The sequence below is a fragment of the Sceloporus undulatus genome, chromosome 1 (genome assembly GCF_019175285.1).
Source record: "Sceloporus undulatus isolate JIND9_A2432 ecotype Alabama chromosome 1, SceUnd_v1.1, whole genome shotgun sequence".
NCBI lineage: Eukaryota > Metazoa > Chordata > Lepidosauria > Squamata > Phrynosomatidae > Sceloporus > Sceloporus undulatus.
In genome coordinates this window covers 34,764,132-34,785,499 of record NC_056522.1, presented here as the reverse complement: position 1 = coordinate 34,785,499, position 21,368 = coordinate 34,764,132, and the positions used below count along the sequence as shown (strand labels likewise).

The 21,368-nt window shown below is 39.3% G+C and overlaps 1 protein-coding gene across 4 annotated transcripts in view; it reads left to right on the top strand.

The window, feature by feature from the left end:
* The first annotated feature begins 7,546 nt into the window (after window positions 1-7,546).
* RD3 (RD3 regulator of GUCY2D) overlaps window positions 7,547-21,368 on the top strand; it is a 30,479-nt gene continuing 16,657 nt past the window's right edge. Inside the window, exons 1-2 of one of the 4 annotated variants that reach the window (XM_042449829.1) lie at window positions 7,547-7,607; window positions 10,389-10,481. The gene's annotated coding sequence lies outside the window, so the exon portion shown is untranslated. Of the gene's footprint in view, window positions 7,608-8,322; window positions 8,365-8,443; window positions 8,577-10,388; window positions 10,482-14,686; window positions 14,822-21,368 lie in introns of those variants that run through there. The other 3 variants (XM_042449575.1, XM_042449747.1, XM_042449657.1) reach the window with 3 other exon arrangements.

Here is a 21,368-nt window from a genome sequence, read left to right as displayed (position 1 = left end):
CAAGGGTAGGTGGACCCTAGGGTTGTTGCCCAAAAAGAAAAGGGATGGTAGGCCAAAAAGGTTTGGGACCACTGATATTGGGATACAGGACCCTTCAGATAATAGGGCTTTGTAAATCATAAGCAGCACTTTGAATTGTGCCCAGAAACAGAGCAGCTGCCACTGGAGCTGTTGCAACAAGGAAGTTGTGTGTAGCACCCTACATTTCCCTAAATCCTGCAGCCAGCATGGCCAGTGTCTGTGCTGGCTAGAAAATTTTGGGAGTTAGTCCCAAAAATGTAGCTTCCTTAATCCCCAGGAGAGAGAGTTGTATTTCCTCAGTCTCACTATGGATTTTCCTAACTGCTAGGATATGATTGCCCTTGGGATGGTGCTCATTTACCACAGCAAATAAGCAGGGGCTGGATGTTGTAGACTAGGGGTAGGCAACCTGCGGCCCGCGGGCCGGATGCGGCCCGGCAAGGCCTTGGGACCGGCCCCAGCCCGGTCCTGCCGCCGATTGCCGCCGGGGACTTTGGGGGGCAATTGTCTATAGAAGCCTCAGAAACATGCATTTATATTCCCTTTTTTTAAAAATCAGCAAATTTTTTCGCGTGTCCTCCATTTTTTTTAAAAAAGGTGTCTTCCATTTGAAAATTTTGTCCTACATTTGTCCTAGTTTATTTATATGTTTAGTTTTTTTAAAAAAAAAATTTAATTATTTATTTTTTGGCTTCGGCCCCCCCAGTTGTCTGAGGGACAGCAACCCGGCCCCCGGCTCAAAAAGATTGCCTACCCCTGTTGTAGACCAAGACATCTGGAAGACCAAAGATGTTCAATCCCTGGTTTAAAACCATTTATTACAAGGTAAAATGGGAAAGTTGTCACTTTGCATTTCAAACGTTGTTTGATCTCCCCAGATAATCTTGTAATCTTCCACAGTTTTTTGAAGAGCTTGTAGCCAAAATAAATAAATAAATACACAGAATAAACTTTTAAGTCATAGTAGCAAACATGCAGAGAGAAATATAAAATTTCTGTACGCCACCTCTGCTAAATGAGCCCTTAGGGAAGGAAGAAAAACCTCTAAATGCTTTAACCAGCTATTATTCTCCCAGCTCAGAATAATGTTGCTAAAAATAAAAGATAAAATTATGCTGCCATTTCTCTGTCACTCACTCGAGGTATTAAAGTGTCATTTTTGTAAAAGTTTTTAATTTCCATTAGAATAGCTTTCCGAAAAATCAGTACCATTTCAAAGGTTGTTGACAAGTCCTAAACAACAGCAGGTATCCAGTCATGTCTTTTAGATGTACTTTACATATCAATGGTTCCCCTACTATTGACCCATTTTCCCAGCATTGGCCAGAGAATGTGGTCATTCTCTGTCTAAGGGACAGAAGTGGAAATTTAAAACAGCAAACTTTAAACAGCATTATTTAACTTGTAGCCAGAAATCTAACATGCTGCCAGTGAGTGAGAAGCAATTTTTTCAAGGAGCATGTGATAGGCAAAGGAGTGGTTAAATACAACTATTCCACCAAAGTGACACATCTCAAGGACACTTTGTAAAAAAAAATAAAAAAATGAAGGACCAGGTTCATGTTACAGATGTTGTACACAGACTTTTGGTATTCCTCGGGATTTGGTTCCAGGACCTGTTGTGGATACAAAATCCATGGATGTTCCATTATATTCAATGATGTAGTAAAATGGTGTCCTTTATATAAAATGGCCAAATTAAGGTTTGCTCTTTCAAATTTTTTTTGTATGTGAAGAGGGTGAGCATGTTTTTAGATGATTCACTTAGTATATTTTTAAAAGAGGTACTCTCTCAAGTAGAGAAAGACATCTGCTTGTTTATAGCAAGTGATTATCCTCAACTAGGTATGTTGCATTTAGCATGCTTTGCCTTGTGATTCGTCATTGGAAGGAAAACACAGATTTAATTTGCAAATGTCATTGCTGAAGCTAGCAGAAAATCTCCTTGTAAGAGTGAAAGCAGTTAAACTGGAAGAACATTCCTTTTAAAGTCTAGTCTTATTCAATAGTAAACAGAGCTAGTCCAGCTCTTTATATATTACAGTTGGCTGTCTAGGATGGCAGATTCCCAGGAGCTTCTAGATAATGAGAAAATCTCCTAAAGCAGTGTTTCCCAACCCTGAGTCCTTTATTCAAAGTGCTGATTCCTAGCCCCCAAACAGGATCAGCATCTTGGACAGCACTTTTTAAAATTCTGCAGTAAAACCCAAACACTTCTGACATGGAAGCCAACTGTTTCAGACAGCAACTTAAGTGGAGCTGACCATGCCTTCTAAGGACTAAGATTTTGCTTCCAATATCTGAGCCTAGCCAAGCCTTGTTTCCAGTATCTGATGCATCTTTGCAATGAAGTTCAGTGTAAGATCAAATAACATGCCTAGGCTTGCTGAGACACAGGTGCTCCCTGACAATTAACATACAAGTCAAAAAACTGTTATTGCAGCAAGATCACTCTTCAAAGTGTGCAGCTTCAGAGTGTGGTTGCAAACACAGCTGTTTCTGTCTGAAAAGGTAATGTAGGCAAAAGACAGAATGCTTCAGGATCTGGGACAAGATGCTAGTCTAATCCAAGCATGATCCAAATCACCTGGGAAAATGCATCTAATTGGATTACACTTGTTCATTTATTTTTTGTAGAATAGAGCTCATAGGGCATATTGTATCATTTTGGCTTCTCCTTGGAATCTACAATTTTACCCCTCTTTCTTTAGCAACTGTTGGGTTCTCTCTCCAGATTTATCCTGACCAGTTAAATCAAAACTGAGCAGACAGTGATAGTCTGGAGGCCATACATGCCCAATTTTAATCCCCAAGAAACATTTTGCTAGTTTCTCCAAAACTGAAAGTGACTGGAAGGACACTTCCATTTTTCAAAACAGATTATTGCAGGCTAAAACAGTTCCACCTTGAGAGACTTTAAGTGGCCAGTTTCATACCTTTGAGTATTTTGCGAATGTATGGTTGGGCCCCAAAAAAATGTGCGGAATATTCAAGGAATAGTGAGAGGCACAATGGAAACTTGGCCTTAAATTCCACCACTGCTTTAAATGAAATTTCAATTATGCAAACAACATAAAATATTTTCTTGAAACATATGGCTTGCCTGTAAGATGCCAGAGTTCCATATGCTCTTTGATAAAAGGGACATGTTTGCAGGGAATGATAATACAGAATTCTTAGGGATTATTATTAATCTTTGTGTCAGCTGCAATGAGTCCATAAAACCTGACATTAAGCTTGCCATTCCACTTGCTGGGTTCAAAACCTATTCTTACACTTGGGGTGTAGAACTCTTCTCTTCAATGCTGTTACTCCTTTGGGGTGATGTTGGGAGCCACTTGATGCCAATGGATGGAGCTGAATCCAGGGAAAGGGGACAAGTCAAAAGTGGGGTTACCTATTATCTCCCTCTCTTTCCTTCTGACACCTCTCTCGTTCTTATTATCACCTACTCTCTTTCCAGAACACCATTCTCTCTCAAACAATTTCCTTCCATGCCTAGAGACTGGGAGATGGAGGAATGCTAAATTTACATACCAGCTATGGTCTTAATTCAATTGTTGGCCTGGAGTAGAGTAAACCAACTGTATTAATGGAAACTTGGTAAGTCAACATAATGGTAAATTCCATTAATTCAATGGTCTCTTCTAGTTGGGACTAACAAATGGATTTTGGTCCAAGTATTATTTGTTATCTATTTATTTTATTCCCACCTTTCCCCCAATTCTGGGATTTAAGGCTGCTTGCAAATTATTAAAACTAGTACAGATTAAAGACATGCAGAGTCATCACAGACACACACACACACACACACACATACATTTAAAATTCTTGTTCCCACTAAACAATCCTGAGAAAGTAATGACACATATAGAAAGTTCTCTCTTGAAGTTCTTTGAGCTTGAACTGGCTCACACTGGGAGATGGTGGTCCTTCAAATAGCCTGGAGCCAAGCTATATAGCCCCCTTATAGTTGCACTACAATTTAGAGCTGCAGATAATAAGAATCCTCCAGAAACAAACAGAACTACTAAATTTCAAATTATGTATAATTGGTAGGCAGACATCCTGGCATCTAGTTTGTGACACACACAGGTATAAGTCCACTGGTGTTTCCAGGACCAGCCATATAACACCGGTGCTGAAAGATCTTCACTGGTTGCCTATTCGCTTCCGGGCCCAATATAAGGCGTTGGTGATTACCTATAAAGCCCTAAATGGCTTGGGTCCAGGTTACCTGAAGGACCGCCTCTCCCCGTATATTCCGTCCCGCACCCTCAGAACATCCGGGCAGCTATTACTGAAGGTGCCGGGGGCCAGGCTTACTTCCGTCACAAGGCGGACATTCTCCATCGCCGCCCCGGCCCTTTGGAATACGCTGCCCGCCGAGCTCCGCTCGATTACCTCCCTGGCCCAATTTAAAAAGGATCTGAAAACCTTTTTTTTTCCAGCTAGCATTCCCCGCATAAAATCCTGTGGGCCTCCCTCCTCTTCCGTGGCCATGAGGACGGGCTATTGGGGTTTTTGCTGGTTTTATTTTATTGTATACTGTATACTGTGTTTTAAAGTACTGTATGTGTCATGTAATGTATGTAAACCGCCCTGATCTGAGGAAGGTGCGGTATACAAATAAAAACTTTATTTATTTATTTATTACATCTGCGTATGTCTCCTTATTCTTGTTGTGCAGGGAGGAGTTCATTATTTCCCGTGTGCCTGAAAGAGCAGCAGATGAAAATAGTCAATATGCAATTTGAGGATGGCCATGAGTCGTCCACAGTATGACCCAGCATCTCAAAGATCAACAGCTTGCCTATTGCAGAGGCTGTACTATGACTGCTATTCTGAAGTCTTAGGTAGTAAAAAGCAATAAGCTTTGGCTTGTAATGATATATATGTTGCATCCCATGCTTAAATTGACATGGCTGACAAATGTGATACCAATTTAGGTATAGAGAGTTTCAAAGACTCTTTTTGAACAGAAATTTGACAATATTGCCAAGAATTCTGATAGAAAAAACCTAGCCTCCTCACAAATCTAGAGTTAATGTGGAGGTGGAATGACTGTTAAATCAATTTAACTTTGCAGTTTAGCCTCACTAACAGTGTTGAAAAGGTTATTAGAAGATTGCAAGGCAACAGACGTAATAATGACTAGACAGCTAAAATTTACCCCAAGGAGCTGACCTGGGGTAATGGATCACCATTTGCAAAATCTGTTAGCCATTATGACTTGTGGACATAGTGGCTGGGAGATTCTGGGAATTATAGTCCAATAAAAGTTTTTTCCTAAGCTCTAGTTCATGATTGATTTGAAAATCCTATTTCTGTGTTCTGTAAATTTAAATGTGTTAAGAATAAAATAATATTTTTGTCAGTAACTGAAGGTTCTGAGAACAATTCCTGTCATAATTTCTGAATGACTGACATCTGTTTGCCTGCTATATTTAGTGAAATTAACCCAGCCATTTTGTTTTTTTAAAAAAACACACATAAACCAAATATAGTTTCTTTATTCTCCATGGCTACAAACCTGTTAGTTTTTACAAACTGTCAGAATTTATTAGGTACAGATTAACCAACAGAGCTCATGGAATTTCAGGGAATGCTGCAAACTTGAGGAGGGGTGAGGGGTGGACTGCAACTTCCAAAGCTTGCTGGGTGAAACTGAACTACAGTTTTGAAAATCCTACACCCAGTGGCAATCCTGGCTGTGGTTTCTAGGAAATGTAGTTGAAAAAAGGAACCTTAACAAGGCCTGCCAATTGGCTCCTTCTTCCATTCCCCTCCACTCTGTGAGTTATGGGATTCAGCTATCTCTGACTAGAGAGTGTACCCCTCTTTTCCATGAATCTTTGAAACAAGACCTCAGAGATTAAAAATCCTTCCATATGAATGAGAAGCTGCCTTATATTTAGGCTGTTGCCACACTGCAGAATTAATGCAGTTTGATACTGCTTTAGCTGTCATGGCTACATCCATGGGTTTATAGTTTGTTGTGGCATCATAGCTCTCTGACAGAGACAGATAATACTACAGTTTGCAGAATTCCATAGCATTAAGCCATGTCAGTTAAAGCAGTGTCATAATGCATTAATCCTGCAGTGCAGATGCAGCCTTAGTCAGATCATTGTTTCATTTGGTTTTGGGTTCAAACCTAACTGTTTGTTAAGTTGAGTCTGCTGTCCCAGGCAAAATATTTGGGCTGACATTAAAGGGCAGCAAATTGTAAGTTATTTAAAACATATCTGTACTGTCAGGGATGGAGAGAGGTCCCAGTGGGATGTTCTGACTCAGGTGCCAAAATAACATGGCTGGCTTTTATTACCCTGGCACCTTGACTTGGGTGAGCAGCAGCACCATTTTGTGCTAGGGCTCAGATAGCAGAATATCTTGGGCTGAAGTCTTTTTGTATCAGTTGGTTTACTAAATAAAAGCCATTTACACCCCACACACATTTGCTTTTAGCAGCTTTCTTTGTACAGTGGGCCCTTGGTATCTACTAATAATAACATGCTGTTCCTTATATAAAATGGCAAAATCAAGGTCTACTTTTGGGCATTTATATTTTTTTTAAAAAAATTCAAGCCATGGATGGTTGAATCCATGGATAAAGAATCCATGGATATGGAGGGCCAACTGTAAATATGTTGATTAAAATGTGATTGCTTAAAATCGTGAAAGGTGTTAATCCTTGGTCAAACAACCTTTAATTTTTTTTTAAACCTTTTTAAAAACCTCAAGTATTTTCTAATGACTAGTAGCTATAAACAACCATCAACTTGTCTCCTGTGGGTAATCACTGATCTCTCTGAGATTTAAGACTTAAGTCTCCTTCCAATTTAACTGGATGTACAAGCTTCAGCTGTATTATAGTGTGTAGGGATTTAGCACTACTCACTTGTTTTAACTCTTTGCAGTGACTGACAAAATTGTTAAGGAAAATACAGCTCTAATGAAAAGCCACCAGATTCCCTTACAAAATAATTAATTACTCTTTCAGGTGAAACCTTTCAGGGAGCATTATGAAATCTGATCTCATATGAAGGATATGAAATACCTTGGATCCTCTAAAATGCTTTTATGAACTCCCCATTGCCATGATTAATTAAGCACTGAAGAAAGGAATGGCACTTGTGTGCTAAATTATAATGCAATATAGGCTTTCATACTGCCTGACTTATCTCCCAAAGTATCTTGGAATTTGCTTTATGTTGTCCTCTTCCATTTGCAGTCACGAATGCAGCTTTAATGTCTAGTGGGGTAACCAATCTGTGCAATCAGAGTTTAGAATGAGTTGATGGATAGAAGGCTTCAAAGCAAACTGAGCTATGAATTATTTTCAGCAAGACTAAAGCTTGACAGATATTAATTTTATGGTCTTGGGATCTTATGGAAAACTTTGGGGGTGGAGGAGAGACAAAGAATTATGAGTGCAGGAATTTGTTCTGAGTACCGAAATTTAATGTAACTTACAGGCCATCCACACAAAAATACATCCCTGGTTACCCCAAGCTGTCTTCATTTCTGCTAGGAGAAACCCTACCATTCAGCAGGGAAAGCAGTTGCCTTGAGCAACTGGTCAGGTACTCATTTGTTATTATTGGGCTTTTACTGCCAGAGAAGGAGTGAGGAGCATACAGAATGTCTGCCTTTATGTTGTTTGAATCCCAAGGGCTTGGGCATTATGCACCTTGACTTGGGAGGGTTGTTGTTTTCTTTTCAGACACAGTGAAATGCCTAATTTCAGCCACATAATTTTAGCAAGTAGCAAGATAAAACTGGATAAATTTTGTTGCTGCTCTTGTTAAATAATTGGGAGACAGAAGTGATGATCCACTTAAAATCATACAGAGATCTACCAGTAGATCCATTCCTGCTTATTCCTGCTTTAGAGAACATCCATTTGCACATATATGGCTTTGCTTTGTGAAAAAGCGGAATACAAATTATTATTATTATTATTATTATTATTAAAGAAAATTCAAACGATGTTCAGGACTGATTTTATAGAGAAATGTTGTTGGGTATGTGATTTACAATGTCCACTTGGGTCTCACTTTTGTATTTCATGTATTCTCAGCTGATTTTGCACAGAAATAAATAGTTCTTAAGATGGTTAACAAAATTATGATGATACAAAATTATAGTTGGAACATAAAAACTTATCCGTTAATATATATATATTAAAAACACATGCATTAAAACACACACACAAAACCAAAATAAATATCAGCCACCAGATTAAAAACTACTTCATCAAGCAAGTCAACTTAAGAACCTACTTAAATGAAAATATCTTTTCCTGCTGGAGATAGAGGAAGCCTAGCCTGAAGCCTGAAGGTATGTCCAGAGTAAACCAGGATGTTTACCTGTTATGCCCATATTTACATTGTACAATGATGACTATTCAACTTCTGTAATAAGAGGTAGACAACTGGGAAGCATAGAGAATGTGATGAAAACTCCTGCAGAAGGACCCTGGAAACTTCCCTTATCTATATGTTTCTTAGCAACTGTTTGCATATCTACAGTGAGGACTACATAATTTGCAGGTGGGATATATTATTCTCTCTTTCTCAGTCTCTTTTACAGATCTGATGAGAAGTCAGGGTCATGTCATGTTGTTCAATTAAACTGAACTAGAAATTCAGTTGAAGCAAAACAAGAAATGTGACTTCATACTTGTACAAAATTAACTTGTAGAATGTGTTTTCTCAAAATGTAGTGAAGGTTTCTAGCTTAAATGTTGTTTTATCTTTCATAAGTAGACAACTTTGCAGAAGACAGATCTATGAACCACGGTTACTTATTATTATTATTATTATTATGCTTTATTTATATAGCACTGTAAATGTACACAGCGCTGTACATACAATTAATAAAATATTTTTAAAATACTTAAAATGGTTCTCAGCAATATGCCTTTTGTGGGTGTCTGGAGATCCAATAGTTGCTTCTTTTGGTCAAGCCCTGTCTATGACCTTCCCTCAGTGCATCTGCCCCTTAAAGGAAACAGATTTTTATTATGTAGATTTTATAGAATTCTTACATTTTTATACTTTGTGAAAACCATGTGACTCACAAAATGCTGACACATTCTACTTGGTAATTGTTAAGGAGAACCAGACTGTGGTTCTAGTTTCATTCTAATGGCATGTCTGCATAGGTCATTTAAACCAGTTTCCCTTTGCTCTCGTTGTGACCTGTCTTCATGACACAGAGCCAAAGTCCCAATTTGACTGCGGACTGTCTTCACAATTTGAGTCTAGTTCCACATCAAATCCAGGCCATACTCACCTTAAACCAGTTTTAAAAGACCTATCTTCTTCTCTGGATTTTACAGATTTGCTTGATAAGGACACAGGACAGAGCCTTCTCAGTGGCTGCTCTCATGCTCTAGAACTCCCTTCCATGTAAAATTAAGCTGGTCCCCTTTGTGTTTTTCTTTGGCCGGCAGGCAAAGACATTTTTGTTTAAGCAGGCTTTTAATGTATAAGTAGCAAAGCTTTTTATTGGAAAATTTTATTTATCTTTTAAACTTTTGGGTATTTTTGAAATGATTTTAGTGTATTTTATGAAGTGATTTTATTGTAAATGTTTTTTAATTTACTCTTTCTGGAAGGTGTCTTGGGTCCCACTCTGGGAGAAGGGTGGCAAATAACTAACTAACTAACTAACTAAAAATAAATAGCTGAAGCCATCAGCTAACCAGACAGTTTGTCCATATGCACACTACATCCCCACATTACTAGAGCCTAGTAATTACTTTCAGAATAGGTACTTGTCACATGCAAACATAACTGAACTATGGAGTTTATCACACGGGGGTTTTCCCATGCAGAAACGGGATTTAAAACGGAAATGCGGGATTATTTGCACACGATGTTGCATATTAACACGTACACAAAGTGAAAAAATCCCACAAAAGTGGGATCGTTTTCACACTCATGAAGGGCATTGAGCATTAATGCAAAAATAAACCGCACAGAAAGTGGACAAAATCAGCTGCTTTTTACTTTTAGGATTCTCCCAAAAGTAAAAAATGGCTGATTTTGTCCACTTTCTGAGTGGTTTATTTTTGCTTTAATGCTCAGTGCCCTTCATGACTGTGAAAACGATCTCGCATTTGTGGGATTTTTCCTGGATTTAAATCCCATTTTTGCACGGGATTTAGGCACTTAGCCTCCCATGTAATAAACTAGTATGAGTAATAGATTCACATTTATAGTTCAGAAATGACCTTTCTGAAAGACCTCCATAGTCTGTTTAGATAGGAACATTTGTTTGAGCTGATGTACCACTGTAATTCTGGGCTTGACACAATTTGAGCAATTAATAATTGAGGGAATATTTGTTCAAAATAGAAGACTGCTGATCTGGGCTGGGACTGAAGGAGGGAGCAATGGGTCAAAAGCCTGAAACATTTCTGTGGCATCCAATCTGGTTTGACCCCAAGGGTAAGTACATTTCTTTTTGTTCCTGAAATGGTTAATCTAAAACCGTAGTTCTCAGTCTTTAGATCTCTGTATGTTTTGGACTTCCAAAGCTCCCAGAATTCCAACCTAGCCAATAGTCAGGAATTCTGGGAACTGAAGTCCAAAATATTTGGTGTACCACAATATGAGAAACACTGATGTATGAGAATTTCCTTGAACTTTGAAAATAGCACTTTATGTTTTCCACTTTAGCAAAGAAAGACTTTTGGGAGTTTTGCTTAATAAAACAACAAATAAAGCCTTGTTAACCTATCAGGAGTTCTTTATTTAGGGGCTTATTTGAGCAATATGCTGCAAAGACCATGTTACCCCCATGCAAGTGATGAGGTTGCTACAGCAAAGGAGAGAGGAGGGCATTCACATAGAATAAGAATCACAAGCTACTTGTCTTTCACTGCAGAGTATTACAGTTGGTCCTCTGTATCCCTATTTTATCCACAAATGCTACTATCCACAGCTTGCAAATATTTTAAAAATATATAAATTTCAGAAAGCAAACCTTGATTTTGCCATTTTGTATAAGGGACACCATTTTACTATGGCATTTTATATAACAGGACTTGAGCATGCTTGGATTTTGGTAGCCATGGGAGGTGGAGCAATGGTCAAACCAAACTCCAGCAGATAAAGGGCCCACTGTGTTGTACCATATTCTCCAATGGCTAATTTCCCTAGCATTTAGTGTTTTATATCCGTGCTTTTTACTGGAGCTAATAACTTCTAATTGTTTGCCAGCCTACAGGGCCTGAACCATCTTCCAGTTATCTTTTGATTTAAAACCCAGCAAGCTTGTAGAGGCTTGAAGTCTGAACACTCTTATAAAGTGCTATATTACCAGGCAGCAGGGGATAAAAAAGCTAAAGCAGAGATATATGATGACAGACTCATCATCCTCAGTAATTAATTAGAACCAAAAGACTGTAGATCTCTGGTTAAGTATTTGACATAAGTATTAAAAAGCTCTTATGTAATAAATAAATAAATGAATACATAAATAGGCCTCTTTTTATTTTTAGCCTCGCCAGACAATTTCAGTTACATGTTCAAACTGGAGAATTGATTTTTTTAAAGCTGAAGTATGGATAGACTAAATTTAAGGAGGCAGGAGATAACAGCTGGCTGGGTGGGGAGGATAAAGAATGTTAAGCCTCTTCTACCTATGTGTACTGTATATACCCGACTATAAGTAGACCTCATTTATAAGTTGAGGGCAGGTTTTGGGACAAAAATTATTGATTTTGATATGACCCGTGGATAAGTCAAGGATAAAACTTAGGGGCAGGTAACAAAGGATCTAAAGGATGAAGCAAAGGAAAACAATGCCAAAGAATTTAAAAAATTCCAGCAGGCATAACTGTTTGTGCTCACCTTAAAGGCTTGATAGATGAGAGAATAGAAGAGAGTCAGTGCTTCCAGGATAGAGTATTCTCTTGCCTTTCACCAGAGGATGGTTCCTTTTTTAAAATAAGAGTTACACTGTCCCACGGAGAAATCGATTCAGGTTTTTTGGGTCAATTTTTGGACTAAAATTTCTAGAGTTATACATGAGTATATACAGTACTTCCCCTAGCTTGTCGTGATTTAAACTGGGGAAGAGGGTTTCCCATGCTTGCTCTCAAGCAAGAAAGGAAGAGATTCTAGACTATACACTAAATATGTTTAATGTACTGTGTAATTTGGCATTTCATTTACTCAGATATCTATTATTAATTTTGTTGTTTTAATATGCCTATGTTTTCATGCTCTTATTTCCAGCCACGGATTTCCAAAAGCTTGATATTACACCCAACCTGACTGACAGCCTGTTTAATTTTTTAATCTGCCTAATATCCAAAAGTTGAAAGACTTTTAGCTGCAGGGTGATACTGAAATTACAGATTGGTGTATGTGTCCTTCACCAACACTCACATTTGGACTCTTTAAACCTCATTGAACTCTCATTGTGTATGTGTGTGTGTGCCTTCAGGTTGTCTGTCATTAATTTTATAAGGCTTTCTTGGGCAAGAAATACTTAGAGATTATTTTGCCAGTTCCTTCCTCTGAAATACAGCTTAGACCCTCATATTTGTTGGCATTCTCCTATCCAAGTACTAACCAAGGCTGACCTTGCTTAGCTTCCAAGGTCAGACAGGGTCATGGTGCCTTTAGGCTACCCAAGTCCTTTTGACATTATTTCACTGAATCCTAACTTTCCTGCTTTCTTAACAGTTTGCAAATTTCTAATGTAATTCAGTTTCTTCTTGATAAATCCTTGTTAGAAAAATGATGGAAACTCTCAAGTACGTTTCCAGCCAAATTTAACTGCCTGCTGCAATTAGCCCTTCAGCCCAACAAACATGGATAGACATACAGGATTCAAACTCAGATTTTGAAGAACTAAGCGCTTAAAACCCTTGGCAGGGATAAGTGAATCTCACTTTTGCTATCAATTGATGTTTCTCAGTACTTGTGACTAATGAGTAAGAAAACAGTTCTCTAATAGGTAATATTTTAAATTACTTTTTGAACTCTGCTGTGTAGAAGTCTTTCAGGGATCTCTGGAAGAAGAGAATAAGAGCTAAGTATACTTGCAACACAATAAAGAGAAGTCCTCCTCCTTAGGCTAGGAAAGTACAGTAATAACCTGACAATTAGTTTCTGGGTTCAGCTTGAAGTACTAGACATGGGTCTTTAAAGCCTTAAATAGACAGGCCTAGTTACCTTACATGTATTCCATTATGGATTTGCCTGACTTTTAGATCTTTCTTGGAGGCACTGCAAAAGTTGTGAGGCACATGAGCACATCTTAGTGATGGCTCCACACTACTAGAATACGTCTCACTGGAAATTCAACTGACTCACCCAGAAACATTTTTCACATAACAGTTAAACATGTGTTCATTTCTACAGACTTTTCATATTTAACTCTCCTTTTAATTTTTTACATTGCTTCAAACTGTATTGTTTTAATTCTATCTATCTATCTATCTATCATCTATCTATCTATCTATCTATCTATCATTGCATATTCAACAATCTCAATCTTTATTCAGTGCTTTACAAACAACAAACAAAAACAAAACAAAAATATATTCAATAATGCTAATAATAGTCTATCCATCTGAGGAGGGCCATTCACAACTTTCTTTTTTACAGCCAGATGCAAAACATTCCTTGTGGACCTTTGTAGTGTGTCCATGCATGAAATATGTTTCCAGCTGTTTACATCATTCAGGCCTGGTCACCAGGGACCTGGACCTGAATGTGACTTGCTGCATAATAACAAATCATAGACTACTTGAGTTGAGTATGTATGAAGGAGCCTTAAAAGGGGGAAGGGGCACACACCACTCTAAGCAGTTACTGTGAAAATAAAATAAGAATTCATTGTTTAAGGCTTTGGCAAAGAATGCACTTTGTTGTTGCCAACTGCCCTTGAGTTGACTAGAACTCATTGCTACCCTGTGGATAAGACATTTCCAAGACCCCCTGTCCTCCACTGCTCTGTTCAGGTCCTCTAAATTCAGGCCCATGACCTCCTAATTGAGTCTATCCATTTTGCATGTGGTCTTCCTCTTTTTCTGTTGCCTTCTACCTTCCCTAGCATTATTGTCCTTTTCCATTTGCCTTCTCAGGATGTGGCAAATGTACGACAACTTCAGTTTTGTCATCTTTGCTTCCAGGGAGAGTTCAGGCTTGATCTGGCCCAGGACCCATTGGTTTGTTTTCCTGACTGTCCAGAGGATCCTTGCCACTCTTCTCCAGCACCACTGTCTCAAATGGATGCATCTGAGGGAAGCTCAGAAAGGAGGATCTTTTGGAAGTCCTCCTGGGCAGAAGGCTGAAATGGAGGACAGGTTCCTGGAAAAGGAGGACAGCTGGTTACCCTGTGCAAAATGTAGGACAGTCAAGGCAAAAATGTAGGACATGGCCTAACCTTGATGGCTGAAAACACTCACAGAAATATAAAGGGATGCATCTGTGAGGGATGCTCAGAAGGGAGGCCCTTTTGGCATGCCTCCTGGGCAGAAGGCTGAAATGGAGGACAGGTCCTGGAAAAAGAGGACAGCTGGTCTCTCACAGACACACACACACAGACCCCCCCCCCAGCAAAGAGGCTTAGTGGAGGGGGAGTGTCCCTTCAGCCTTTGCCAATGAGGCGCCAGGAGGGAGGGTTTTCTGACCCGCCTTCCCTCTCTCCTGAGGAGGACTGAGTTCTCTGGAGGAGCAGCAGAGTCAGACAGACAGCGGAGAAAAGGCAGCTGCAGCGCAAGGGAACTTGTTGGGCGCAGGATTCTCCCTCAGCACCTGCGAGGCCCCAGGTGAGTCCAGGGGGGCAGGCTGGGCGGGAAGAGCCTCTCCTGGGAAGGAGCCCTCCTTCCCAGGCGTCCTCCTTTTCCAGGACCTGTCCTCCATTCCAACCTTATGCCCAGGAGGAATCCCCAAAATGCCTAAGAAGCATGCATTTGTATTTACATCAGTGTTCTCAGCTTCTCATATGGCCGGGTCCTCCATTTTTCTGGAACGTCCTACATTTCCTCTGCCTTGTCCTCCTTTTGCAGGACCTGTCTTCTGTTTCAGCCTTTTGTCTAAGAGGAATCTCAAAATGTCCTCCATTTTGGGCATGACTAAGAAACATGCATTTGTATTTACATGAGTGTCCTCAGCTTTCATATGGTCATGTCCTCCATTTTTCTCTAATGCCCTACATTGTGTGCTGTCTTGTCCTCCTTTTCCAGGACCTGCCCTCCATTTCAACCTTCTGTCCAGGAGGAATCTCAAAATGTCCTCCATTTTGGGCATGACTGAGAAGCATGCATTTGCATTTACATGAGTGCCCTAAGATGTCATGTGGTCATCTCCTCCATTTTTCTGGAATGTCCTACATTTTGTTCTGCCTTGTCCTCCTTTGCGCAGGGTGACCAGACGTCTTCCTCCCCCTCCCCCCAGGACCTGTCCTCCATTTCAACCTCCTGATGGGACTGGGAACAATTTGGTCCTTCAAGGTCTAAACCACACTGCAGAAATAATCCAGGTTGAGACCGCTTTAACTGCCCTGGCTCAATGCTAGGGAAATCCAGGAACTACAGTTTGGTGAGACATTTAGCCTTCTCTGTCAGAGATGTCTGGTGCCACAACAAACTACAATTCTTAGGATTCCCTAGAACTTAGCCAGGGCAGTTAAAGCGGTCTCAAACGGGATGATTTCTACCATGTCGATACAGCCTACAATGGTGATACTATGTGCTTCTGGATGCTACTGTACTATATGATTTGTCATCCTCATATAGTACAGTAGCACCCAAAATCGTATAGTATCACCGTCATATCAAACCATTGTGTATTGTGCTAGCCAAAGGCAATGAAAAAGAGCTTTTTTAAATACACCAAACAAAACAAAAGACGCAAGAGTACAAAAGTGCAAAAGACATCCTGACATTTAACATATAGTTAAAATTATTGCTGATATAAAATAAAAAGCTTTCCCATTATTGGTAAATGTATACATTGTCGGCATAAAAATCAGATTAATATTTTGAGTCTTCATGGCAATTTATGGATATTTTATTTAACTCTCTCTTCCCAATCCTTTTTGCAGCCAAAGGGGGGGAAATCACCATCGTGTAATATCATATAGCAAAGTAGCATCCATGAAACTATTTTTTCTTTTGTATACATCTTATGTGCATAGACTGGTTAAAAGCTGGACTAAGACTCTGGAGACCAGGGTTCAATTCCTAGCTTGGCCATGAAATCTACTGGGTGCCTTTGGGCAAGTCACACTCTCTCAGCTTCAATCGAAGGCAATGGCAAACCTCCCCTGAACCAATCTTGCCAAGAAAACCCTGTGATAGGGTCTTCTTAGGGTCTCCCTAAGTTGGAAACAACTTAAAGGCACAAAACAACAACACCAATTTTATACACACTTTTTGAAAAATTACATAATAATAATGTTATGCCTGAAACACAGTTTATGTACACTGAACCACCAGAAAGCAAAAGTGTCACTTTTATCAGCCACCATGTGGATAATTCAGAATTTTGGAATATTTTGGATTTCAGATTCAACTTGTATATAGTATATTTATTTGTATGTCAGAATGTAACTGTAAACCAGCATGGTGTAGTGGTTAAAGCATTGAAACATGACTCTGGAGACTAAGGTGCTAATCCCAGCTCAGCCATTGAAAACCACTGGGTGACTTTGGGAAAGTCATACTCTCTCAGCTGCAGAGGATGGCAATGGCAAAGCCCCTCTGAAGAAACCTGCCAAGAAAACCCCAGGATAGGTCCACCTTAGAGTCACCATGAGTTGGAAACAAGTTGAAGGCACACAACATCAAGGAGATAACTGCATCTCTAGACTTATCAAGGGCTGGTTTAATGTGTGAAAAGGGAGAAAAAAGTTTCCACAATGTCCTGGCTCTCCTTTCACATTTGTTCAGTTGCTGACCCTCTCTCTGTTGGAGTGAAGGGTGGGAAGGAGATGAAATTTATGTACTGGCATAAACTTAGAGGTAACCTCTTTCTCCCCCTCTGATTTTTCTTACAACTTTTTCCTAATATGTCAAGACCAGTGATTCCTGTCCTCTGCTCTCCAGATATGCTGGATTACAATTATTATCATTCCCAATGGTTAGAATGATGGGAGTTGCAGTCTGGTACATCTGTGCATGGGGTGGTGGTAGTGGTTCAGATTTAGGAAAGCTGTTTAAACTGTGTGTCAAAAACTGACACTTTCCTTTCTGCTATGGCAATATCCTAGGCATGTTAATAGGAATTCATTGCGTCAGCAAGCGACAGAGAAGTTCTGTTCATGTCTACCCAGAGGTAAACCTCAGTGAATTCAATTGGGCTTACCTTCAGATACACATATTACAGGATGGTTGTTGAAGGCTGCATCCACACTGCAGAAATAATCCAGGTTGACACCACTTTTAACTGCCCTGACTGAATGTTATGAAATTCTGGGATTTGTAGTTTTGTGAGACAATTAGCCTTCCCTGTCAGAATGTATGCTCTTGTGAGAAACTGCATTTCCCAGAATTCATAGCATTCAGCCATGGTAGTTAAAAGCGGTGTCAAAGTGGATTATTTCTGCAGTGCAGATGTAGTTGAAGTGGTATTATATAGCTCAGGGGTGATGAACCTTTTTGTTCTATAAGTAATTTGGCCTAGAATTCCCAGCACAACCAATGTTAAGGACTGTGGGAGCTGTAGCACAAGATGTCCTAAGGAACAAAGTTTCTCCAACTTTGGTACAGATAATGAATAGAAACAACTGAGTTCCACAACTGGGTGCCAACCATGAGACTGTCATTCTAGTGTGCAAATGTGTCTCTTCCTTATCCCATGGTCAACTAATAGAAATAGACCTGTATGCTTGGAATGCCTTCCAGATTAAGTCTCATGTATTCCAAAGAGTGCAGGAGAGTGGAAAAACTACTGACCCTGCACCAAAATGTGTAGCTGGTGTTATCAGTTTTTATTATCAACTCTCTTTTAAGGGAGAATGGATTGCATTTACAGTGTACTCCTTTTTTCCTCACTTCAGTCATTATAGCACTGCTGAGGTTCAAAGCATCATCCATTTGTTTGAAGGAGATATTCATGTGCAATTGTGCGCACAAATTTCTATTTTACACCCCACATCTCATCCTCCTCATTCCTGCCAGACAAGTCTCTATTATTCATATTTGAAAGAAGGGGCATTGAGCCAGAGAAAGATCTAAAGTTGATTAAATGAAGATTATGGCAGAAGTTCAAGCCAAAGTTCAGTATTATCCAGTGCACTGGACCTTCTGTCACTAATTTGTTTTGCTTGCATGTCTTGAATTTGGCATTTGGTATATGAATGTAGCCTGTGTTCATATTACTGTTTTTGGAAGAAAGCATTCGATATATTAATATGCTTAACTTTTGAATCCAGTAATTGCAGATCTAAAACGGGGAATTGCATCATGGCTGCTTCCCTGTAGAAAAGGTACTCAGTTTTGACAGCATTATTGTAAAGCTATTTATAGGAATAATCTCCTGGTTCAGCCAATGCCTTCATGAGGATGTTGCAAACTAGAAATGATTCATTGTGTTGTCAAGAACAACAGTTCTGCAGTTCTCTTCATTATATATACTCATAATATGATCTGCATTGAGAATCTGTCATATTTAATGGGTGTCACATTTAAAAAAAAACAAAGCATTGAAATGAAAAAGAAACAATGTTTTTTTAAAGGAAGATATTTAACAGAACAGCTTTGCATTTCCTGTGATCTTTAGGTGTCACTAAAAAACAAGTAATAAGAGGTCATGGAGTATACTTGCTAAGATGACAATAATTGAAGATACGTGGGTGCGTACCTTGAAGAGCAGCTGTTATTATTTATTGTATTAAAATATGTATATCCTGCCCAATATTAAAGCATTTATCTCAGCATCCTGCACAATAAGATCAATTTAAACAATTTATAATAATTAATATGTAAAATAAAAAATACAGTCTAAAAGTATGTTAAATTATGTAACAATTTGAAATAGTTAAATCCATGCACATATACAAATTGAATAAAATCACACCTCAAGGATTTTAATAAAAAGCCACATTTTAATTTGGTGTCAAAATAAGCACGACACTGGCACCAGCTGGGCCTCCAAGGGGCAAAACACATGGCAGAAATAATCCAGGTGGAGACCACTTTAACTGCCCTGGCTCAATGCTAGAGAATTCTGGGAATGGTAGTTTTGTGAGACATTTAGGTGCATCTGTCAGAGAGCTCTGATGCCACAACAAACTACAGTCCTCAGAATTCCCTAGCACTGAGCCAAGGCAGTTAAAGCGGTCTCAAACTGGTTTATTTATGTAGTGTGTTTTGGCCCAATGAGGAGGGCACTCCACAATTGGGGTGCCACAGTAGGGATGGTCCTCTCCCTTGCCTTCACACTGTGTATTTTCCCCACTGGTGAGACATAGAGGACAGTCTCTCCTACAGACCACGGTCCTTGGGCAGGAATATACAGGGAGAGGCACTGCGGGTATCAAGCTTCCAAGGTGTTTAGGGTTGAAATGCCATTCCAAGCACCTTGAATTCAGAACAACACAGTAGCAGCCAAAGAGAAATTCCTGTAAAAATGGTGTCATGGTTTCTATATGCTGTTCCTGCCAGTAGTTTGTGTAGCACAGAATCCATGGTGGTCATGTTTCTCTTCTGTTTATGTAAACTTTTCTCCTTACAAGGTACCATTTCACATTATACAGTTATACACTTTAATTTCACTTTAGCTGCTATGGCAACATCATATAGAATCCTGGGATTTGCTATTTGTCATTGTTGTGTGCCTTCAAGTTACTTCCAGTGTATGGCAACCCTAAGGAAAACCTGTCATGGGGTTTTCTTGGCTTTGTTTAGAAGAGGTTTGCCTTCCTCTGAGGCTGAGAGAGTGTGACTTGCCCAAGGTCACCCAGTGTATTTCCAGGACTGAGCAGGGATTCCAACCCTGCTCTCCAGAGGCATAGACCAATGCTCAAACCATCACACCATGTTGGCTTTCATTTGAAGTTTAGGGAGGGAAATCTAAAATTCTCAAGTGCCTCAGCTTACTACAGTATAAACTCCAGGATTCCATAGGATATTGCCATAATCGTTAAAGTGATATCATAGTAGTATAACTATGTAGTGTAAAGGGACACAAAGAGTGGAGTCAGTGAAATTTGGTCAGACAATCACTTGATACACCACAAGTGATCAGGACAGTTATAGTTGACTGTGTTGATGTGTTCACAGTAAGGAGCATGTGTACAATCTATGCTGTGGTGTAATGGCACTGGAAATCTCTGCAGACCTCTTTCAGTAATTTGCTTTTCCTAGATGTATGCAAGTATAGACATGTATCTCAAATTGTGGGTGGTGAAATGCAGCTTCAGAGAGGGTTTTCGAAAAACAGCGTATGAGAAATGGCACACACATACTCATGGATCATAGCCACAGATTCTTTATCCATGAATTCAACAACCCACAGCTCTCTCTCTCTCATATATATATATATATATATATATATATATATATATATATATATCACCTTGATCTTGTCATTTTATATAAAGGACACTATTTGACTACACCACTGTATATAACGAGACTTGAATACTCACAGATTTTGATATCCACAGGGGTTGCAACCAAACCCCAGTGCATACCAAGGACCCACTTTATATGTAGTTTGTCCCTCAGCTAAAAGAGTCCAAGTAACTTCCTGTAGCAGTGGTGTAGTATAATATCATATGCAAAGACTGCAACCATGCTGCATGGGAATCGTGAGATTCCAAAAAAAGAAGTTTTCCAAGCTCTGGTGTTTTAGAGACACCTTGATGCTGAAGCCTGTAAGCTGCAAAGCAGTGAACCTTGAGTTCACAACTTGAATCCTTCTGAGCCCATCATATCCCATGGACCTGAGTGATAAGCTGATTTAATTTCATTGACTGCAAAGGGATTAAATTGATACAAACCAAAGTGCTTTTGGCATTAAATAGGTCATGGAAGGGTCTGTAGATGATTTCAGATGCTTCTGAGAATACTTTCTTTCACTTTAAAATTATTTCAAGCCACTCAGAAAAGACGTTAATGTTGGTTATACAAGTAAGAAATCACAGTCTGTTGTTCCAATCAACTTTATGAGTAGGACACATCAATGGCCCTTTTTACTTGTCTTATTTAGGATCTTACACATTAAGTCATATTTTTATCAGTGAGTTGCAGTTGATTTTATCATTTGACTGCTATCTTTCTGTTGTGTCTCTTACTGAGTAGCAGTTGGAAAGAACTAGCGTCTTCATTTCATTTTCATCCATATGAAGTGCCAATGTTAGAAGACACA